The following is a 7,818-nucleotide window of genomic DNA, read 5'->3' as shown; positions in this document are numbered from 1 at the left end:
ACCTGAACCTCCTTCATTCCTGAACATAATGTTCTTTTAGCTTTGGGCTCTTTTAGCCTGGAGGCTTTAAGTTGTTTAACTGGTTTGTTTCAACTGTTTTCCAATGAAGAAGTTAAAAACCTGCTGAGTTACAAACAGGTTTTAATCACTGTAGGCGTTTACTGGAAGATGTTTATGAGTTTCTGTCTCTGCTGTGCAGGAATGTTTCCTCGTTCTCCAGTTTGTCCTCGTTCTCCAGTTTGTCCTCGTTCTCCAGTTTGTCCTCGTTCTCCAGTTTGTCCTCGTTCTCCAGTTTGTCCTCGTTCTCCAGTTTGGGTCGAGGTTCATCACACAGACAGCCTCACATTTAACTCTAGAATATTTTGCTCTATAGAGGAGTTGATGGTCGGCACAGTGACTTATATCTGGAAAATAAGACCTAAACTAATCATTTCTCTCCTCTCTCCTCCCTTTAACCAGCTGGTAATATAATAATTTAAAATGGAGAAAATCACAGTGTAGAAATGACCTCACTGCATTTTCTAACAAACTATTTTATATCTTAAAACTTGAAGGTTTTATTTCACCACATTAGAAACATTTTTACCAGATAGTTTAAGTTTTGAGTCAATATTTAGCTAAGAAACCTGAATATGGACATTAAATCTCCAGTTTTTTCTCTGCATGGAGGAGATAAAAGGAACCAGCAGCAGCAAAACTTGATCATGATTCTCTGAAAACAAAGCCTGATACAAAAACAAAAACCATAAAAAACAGTGAAACACGAGGACGTTACAATGAAAACCAGAGTATTTAGAAACCTCACATCAACATACACTGTAAAAATAATTTACTGTCACAAAATCAGATTAAACTTTTCCTGTTTAAAGAAAGTTAATGTCAGGATCTCAGGTTGTTTGGTAGTTTTGTAGTTTGATTCTAGTTTCATGAATATTTTGTGTTAGTTTTTTCTTTTGATTAGATCTGTGTTTCTGTGTTACTTTAGTTCAATTTTTAGTGTTTCTAGTTAATCTAGTTTTATTATTTTTTCACATTTTTAGGGCTAGATATATTTCTGTTAGCCCGTCTCTCTCTCTTTCTTTCTCTCTCTCTCTCTGTCTCTCTCTCTCTCTCTCTCTCTCTCTCTCTCTCTTTCTTTCTCTCTTTCTCAATGGAGCTAGAACAGGAGCGTGATTTTCTTTTCTTTCTCCTTTTTTCTGTAAGGTGTTTTGAACACTTTTCTCTTCACACAGTTTCTGGTTCTCCTCCTGGTTAGTCCAGCTACAAAGATCATCATCTTTAATGAACCCTGTTTATTAAAAATGATGTCCTTGTTAAGGACTGACTGAAGTCAGTTTTACCTATAAAAAATTGTAACCAACAAATTTCTGCACAGAAACTCAAGAGCAATAAAGCTAATAGTTTCTGCTTGTTTTAATCTGAGCCAAAGAACCGAGAACCTTGAAATGTTGAAGTTTCTCGACATGTTGACACGACCATCTGATATGTTAACATTATCAAATACAGATTTTATTAATTTATTTAATCATGTTTCTTCCAATTGTCAGAGATGCAAGGTGACTGATGGGGACCTTCTGCATAGGCTATGGTATTATCCAACAATAGGAAACGTTTTGAAACACATGATTGAGATCACATCTAGAGTTGTGGGACATCAGATTGAACAAGAACCCAAGGTGTGGATTTTAGGAGATTTAACAACTATTAGAATAAATTATTATAAGAAATACTTTATTCTTCTTGCAAGCACAGCAGCAAAAAAAATTTATTTTGAAAAATTGCAAATCTGAAAAATCACCATCAATAAGACAATGGATTGATGAGTTGATGTCTTACTGTAAACCGGAAAAGATTCTTTACAATGTGAGAGGAAAACAAGCAGCATTTGGGGCCATATGGGGCCCCTTCATGGAAATGTTATCATCTGTGGATATGACTGACCGGGATGTGGAATGACTCTTTTTGGATTAGCTCAGACATAAGCTGGCAGTACTATGGTTGTGTAATCACATTAATTGGACCTGTATTATCCTGTAAGTGAGAGATGTAGGGGGTGGGGGTGGATGGATGGGGGTGGAGGGGGATAAAACATAATAATGACTGATTTATTGATACTTTAATAGGCATGACCAGTTGTGTTGAACAGTTGTCAGGTTATTTTGAGATTTTGATATTGTGTCTGTTTTTCACCCACTGTTTCTTAACAATGTACCAAATATAATTGTTTGTCATGCATTTGAAAATGAACAGAAATAAAGCTGTTTAAAAAAAAAAAATTAATCATGTTTAATGTTCTCTCTCTCTCTCTGAGTGAATGGAGCTGGAGACAGGAGTGGATTTTTGAGTCTTTTTTCTACTTTTTTCTGCAAGGTGTTTTTGAACACTTTCTTCTTCATACAGTTACTTGATTTTTAGTTTGACTTGGTTGTGCCAGACTGGTCCGGTAGCTTAGCTACCGGTTTGGTTTGGCGTTTGGCATCATGCCCGTTGTGGAGGGGCATGATGCTGTCAAACTCATGACACGCCGTCATGCTGTCAAACTCATACCAACAGTGAATTGTTCAGTAGAAGAGGCAGCTTTAGCTGTTGGAGGAGCGGTGAGAGAGTGAAATCTGCTTCCCGTATGAATGGAGCGATTGTGATCTTTCTTGATAGTACATCTAAAGTGAATGAGTTGGTTGAAAGGGGCGTCGTCATTCATGACACTTTCACACCGGTTCTCCGGTTGGTTAGTCCAGCTAAAAAGATCATCATCTCAAATGCACCCACGTTTATTAAGAACGATCTCCTTGTTAAGGAGTTGTTACGCTAGTTTCACCCATAAAGATGGTTTCTTTAGCTTGTAAATCTGTGCTTCTGAAGCATGTCGTGTGTCACAGAAGGCAGGTTTTTATGATCCTTAAGAATACAGCTAATGAGCTTAACCTGTCCTTTATTTTCAAAGTAGATGGGTTTAATTGTATGGTTTTTGCCTCTTCTGAGAATATGAAATTTTGGTTGTGGTGCAGAAGGTCATATAATTTGATCGTGCCCAGAAAAACTCAAGAATACACAGTTGGTGAGGGCTGATGATGGTGGCGGTGCCACCGAGGCGGGTCACGATGACGCCGAGGCGGGTCGCGATGACGCCAGTGCAGACCGGGGTGCCGCTGGGGCGGGCCCCACGGCCGCTGGGGGTCTCACGGTAGTCGGTGGGGGTCTTGATGCTACTGGAGCCGGGGATCCTGGTGATCCTTCTGTTGTAACTGTAGAGGAACAGCCTGAGGAGCGATCCTCTATAAGTTGTGATCGCTTTAATGAAGTTGATACCACTGATGGTGAGATGATACATGATCAGTCTGTCAATAGTTTTGATGTAGATTCGGAGGAAAAAAGATCTGATGAAATTTTTTGTGAAAACCTTTGTGAAGATGAAAGCACGCTTGATGACGATTTGTTGAAACTGTCTCAGAAAACGAAAAGTTCTGAACCTGCTGTCATGTACAGCAGGTTCATGACAGCTGCACTACACTCTGACCCGTAGTGCAGCTTGTAGAACTCAGCTTTATTCTTCAGTGTGTAAGATAGACATAATATAAGAGTAGACCCCACATTGACCGCTCCGGCGCAGGAAATACGGCGGCCATCTTGGAGCGGTATACCCTCCTACTTTGCTCAATCAAAACAGCAGAAGATGCCTCAGCACTGAGGGATATTGTTGTTCGGATCGATGGACTATTGATGTGAGGGCTCCACAGACAACATTTCACAAGTAAGATGGACATATTATTGTGTATATATTGTGATTAGAATATTACTTTACTGCAGTGGTTTCCAAACATTTTCTGCGCCCCCCCTATGGATTACAAATGGCTGTCTGGTCGAAACGAGGAGTGCGACTGGGGGGGGCATCGACTTTTTTGGGGGCAAAATGAATGTACGTAGCTGAAAATAGACACCAACATCGGTAGCCTACAAGGTACTTGTTAAGCTTAAGGTTCTGTATTGATATTAGCTAGTCATCTTTTAGCTAACATTAGCTAGTCATCTTTTAGCTAACATTACCTGCATCCAACAGCTTTACTCAACTCAGTCGGTTAGTTTGGAGGGAAAAACTGTGAAAAGTTCTTTGCGTTTTGCTGGTTTGCTGCCGTGATTCTAACACAAACCTACGTAGCTCCACACAGCAGCAGCAGGTCTCCTTCACAGGTGGAAACCCAGCACGAGCGTCGTAGCGCTCATGTTGCGTTTAAAGGCGGCTCGGAAAAACAGGTTACAACATGTTAACAACGGATTAAACAGTTTTAACTGCTGATAAAAGTGACAGAGGACACAAATATGGGAAGTGTGGAAGCCTCTACTGTATAAAATTGACATAGGAATAACAGAGAGTTGGCCATTCTAAGGTAAAAACCCAGCGCATACAGTGTTCATGTTTTGTTTTTTTCATCCAGACAGCTTCCAGCGCCCCTCCTGCAATGACACGGCGCCCCCCCCTAGGGAGTGCGCCCCACAGTTTGGGAACCTCTGCTTTACTGTATTTATGTCCACCGGCGAGATACCAGCTAATATTAGCTACAGTGCTTGGTGTGATACGGGTTCAGCCCCGCTATGAAGGCTAACTGAGATTCCGTAAATCTAAAAAAATTAATTATTCTCTAACATTGACTTAGATGATCTGACACAAGGGCCTATATTAGAAATGAAACAATATAACGCATATTATAAAACTTATATTATGTGTTATAACATTCACCGGCAAAGTTTACACAGGTGGTAAAGACTATTATTTATATTCTTTCACTCTGTCAAAAGTAAGATACATCCTAAATCTTCCGTTTTTGTTTTGAAAGTTTCCTAAAGACACGATGTGAGGAAGAAGAGAGAGAAATCTATAAAGAGAGACGGATTCACTGCAGCACGGATGAATCTCACATCGGATTTTGGACTCAATCTCAGCTGCTGAATCACTGAAGCTGGAACTTGTCGGGTGAAAAACATATATATATGTTTTTCACAATCATTATTTATTTATTTGTGTTTGTATAGTTATATAAATATGTATTGATATTACTAAATAATTTTTAAATAAATTATGAACGACTGTGTGCTTTGTAATATGCTCATCATTCCATTCCTATTCTATTGTTATAACCACTAAGCATATTTAAATATGCTGAACTATGTATTAAAAACATACTTAAATAATACAATCGTTTATAAATGTTGCTTTGATAGATGTTTGAATATGGTTTACAGTAACAATAAAGTGTGTTACCAGGGGCGGATCTAGAAAAATATTTATGGGGTGGCAAGAGAGGGAAGGTCGTCCACACAGAAGGGGTCTCACTCCCAGAAGGAACAATAGCAGACATAGAGCACAGCTACAAGTACCTGGGAATACCACAAGCAAATGGCAACCTCGATGAGGTCACAAGGAAAGGAGCCACAGCCAAATACCTCCAACGAACAAGGCAAGTCCTGAGAAGCCAGCTCAATGGCAAGAACAAGATCCGTGCAATAAACAGCTATGCCTTGCCAGTAATCAGATACCCTGCCGGAATAATTAGCTGGCCAATGGAAGAGATGAAGGCCAAGGATGTTAAGACTCAGAAGCTACTAACCATGCATGGAGGGTTCCACCCCAAATCCAGCACCCTGAGACTGTACACGAGCCGTAAGGAAGGAGGCAGAGGACTAGTGATATCAAGGGGACTAGTGATCAGAGGACTGATCAGACGGCTGGTTGTGGTGCTGCCGAGGCTGCAGCGTTACCTGAAGGTGGCGCTGCAGAGGTTCAGTCTGCAGATTCACCTGCACAGGTAGAGGACATGGAGTATGACAGCGACTCAGACGGCGTTTCAATCGCAGATTCACAAACATCCAGTGGTGATTTGTACACTCTGGAGGAAATTAATGATTTTCTGGATGAAATGTTTGGAAAACAAGTTAAAGTTCTTGATTATTTTCCTGATGCGGAAAAATTTATCAAGAGCGTATTAACGGTACAGAAAATAGTTGGTTTTGAAATGTTGGATGAAAAGAAACGGTTCCAGTTAAAAAAACATGACAAACATCCGGAGACATTTGTCAGTAACTAAAGCAAAAGGTTCAAAGCGACTGAAAACTCAGAAATAAGATGATGACTAAAGTGCACTGGGTGACCTTCTCTCTACTGTCTCTGTCTGTCTTCCTTCTCTTTTTCACCTGCATGAGTAGCATCAGAGTGGGGTCTTTAAATATCAATGGTGGGAGGGATCCACATAAAAAGATGGTTAGTTTAGAGATGATTAGGCAAAAGAAACTTGATGTTGTGTTTTTACAAGAGACACACACAGATCATGAAAATGAGGTGGAGTGGGGTTTGAGTTGGAAAGGGAAATATTTTCTCTCTCATGGGACCAGGTCATCTGCTGGTGTAGCAGTTTTATTCTCACCAGGTTTAGATATTGAGGTTATTTCTTATACTGAGCTAGTCCCTGGAAGGGTCCTAGTGGTTAGAGTGGAAATAGAAAAAACCCTTTTCTGTTTTATGAATGTTTATGCACCTAATCAAGGGGATCAAAGGATTAAGATTTTTCAAGACATGTATAATTTTTTGCAGCAGTCCAATCAAAATGAGTGTCTTGTGTTGGGAGGTGATTGGAACTGCACTGCTAGTTTTATAACTGATAGAACCAGGGAAGAAGCTCATCCTCCATCTTCTTCTAAACTAACTGAGGTGACAACGCAGCTGGGCTTGGTTGACACTTGGAGGACTAAACACCCTCAGGATAGTATACCTTTTTTTTACCATTTTTACCCAGTATACCTGGGTAAAAATGAATGATGGGATTGTGAGTGGGCCCCGGTTGGACAGATTTTATATCTCAGATACTTATAGAAATAGATTGTCTAACTGTTTAATTTCTCCAGTTGGGTTTTCTGATCATCACCTGGTTTACTTGGATTTTCTTTGTTCAAGTAATATTAAATACAGATCGTATTGGCATTTTAATACGAAACTACTTAAAGATATTTTCTTTTGTCAAAGTTTTAGTAACTTTTGGCAACTATGGAAAACAAAGAAATCAGAGTTTATGTCTTTAACTGAGTGGTGGGAGGTTGGAAAGGCTCAGATAAGAGTTTTTTTGTCAACAATATACAAGTTTTTCTACAGATAAAATAAAAAAAGTGATTCAGAATTTACAAAATGAGATTAAAGAATTAGAAAATAACTTGTCAACTGATGCTAATAATCAGCTTAAACTTAAGAAAGATCAGTTAAGTTGTTTTTTACATGAAAGAGCCAAAGGGGCTTTAGTTCGGTCGAGGTTTACTACAGTGAAGGACAATGGATGCCCCGACATCTTTCTTTTTTAATTTGGAGAGGAGTGTCAGCTGGTTTGCCTCCGACTTCCTGATGGAGCGCTGACTGCTGATCCCAGCACTATGAAAGAACATGTCGTGGCCTTTTACAGTGACCTCTACAGGAAGCAGACCTGTAACAGAAGCTCTATGGAGACTTTGCTGGATGATCTTCCTCAGCTTACCGCTGCGGATCGGGATGTTCTGGATGCTGGAGTTTCAATGGAAGAACTGACTGCTGCGGTTGGTCAGATGGTTTCTGGAAAGAGTCCAGGCTTAGATGGTCTACCTGCAGACTTCTACAAACATTTTTGGAGGCTGTTGGGAGAGGACTTGTGGGAGGTGCTGCAAGAGTTAGCAGGCATCTTATCATCATCCTGTCGGCAAGCTGTTCTTTCCCTACTTCCAAAAAAAGGCGACTTGACTCTGTTGAAGAACTGGAGGCCGGTTTCTCTCCTTTGTGTGGACTACAAGTTATTTTCTAAAGTGCTT

This window comes from Poecilia mexicana, unplaced genomic scaffold, assembly GCF_051168715.1.
Source record: "Poecilia mexicana isolate PSO_F unplaced genomic scaffold, ASM5116871v1 scaffold_2, whole genome shotgun sequence".
In the NCBI taxonomy this organism is placed as follows: Eukaryota; Metazoa; Chordata; class Actinopteri; order Cyprinodontiformes; family Poeciliidae; genus Poecilia; species Poecilia mexicana.
This window is presented reverse-complemented; position numbering follows the sequence as displayed.